General features: G+C 33.2%; 1 pseudogene; it reads right to left on the bottom strand.

Annotated features, from left to right (window-relative positions):
• Nucleotides 1-301: 301 nt before the first annotated feature.
• On the bottom strand, nt 302-416 carry LOC122803027 (annotated as a pseudogene).
• Between the last annotated feature and the right edge of the window lie 303 nt (nt 417-719).

The following is a 719-nucleotide window of genomic DNA, read 5'->3' as shown; positions in this document are numbered from 1 at the left end:
TTTATCACTTTGAGTGTAATACTTCGAAACAACCTTAATAATTAATTTGAACCTGTTCTTTTTTCCTAGTCTTCAACATGATGAATGTCAAACCCTTTACCGTGTAATCAAGTTCTTGATGTTAATCTCTATCAACAATGTATTTTATTTTTATTTTTTGATTTTTATTAGCTTAATTGGCGCTTATCTCCCCAAGCCTCTACTGAAAATGGGCATGTATCCAGTTGGACTAGCCCGGTCATCAAACATAAAATAAAATAAAATAAATAAATAAAATAAATGTATGTATCTATATACATATATGTGTGTGTGTGTGTGTGTGTGTGTGTGTGTGTGTGTGTGTGTGTGTGTGTATGCAAACACACACACACACACACACACACACACACACACACACACCACACACACATGCATATGTATGCACATATACTTACTATGACTCCAATCTCCATCCAAATATGCAATAGTAAATAAACCCAATGAGGTATGCACACTGGTGTATTACCAAGACAGTCGGAATGTATATATGTGCATTGAAATGATGCCATCAAGTGGCTAAATGTATAACTGCATGTAATATCAAAGTACTGAAGAATGCAAAATATAACAGCAGAGTCACAAACTTGTCATAGCTAAAGCCATTGTTCTCTATAATGTGTTTAATCAAAACAACATTATAAAATGTGACCACTATATTAGCATATAAAGGTACTGTAAAT

The sequence above is a fragment of the Protopterus annectens genome, chromosome 5.part0, assembly GCF_019279795.1.
Source record: "Protopterus annectens isolate FY-2018-M chromosome 5.part0, PAN1.0, whole genome shotgun sequence".
Classification (NCBI taxonomy): Eukaryota; Metazoa; Chordata; order Ceratodontiformes; family Protopteridae; genus Protopterus; species Protopterus annectens.
This window is presented reverse-complemented; position numbering and strand designations above follow the sequence as displayed.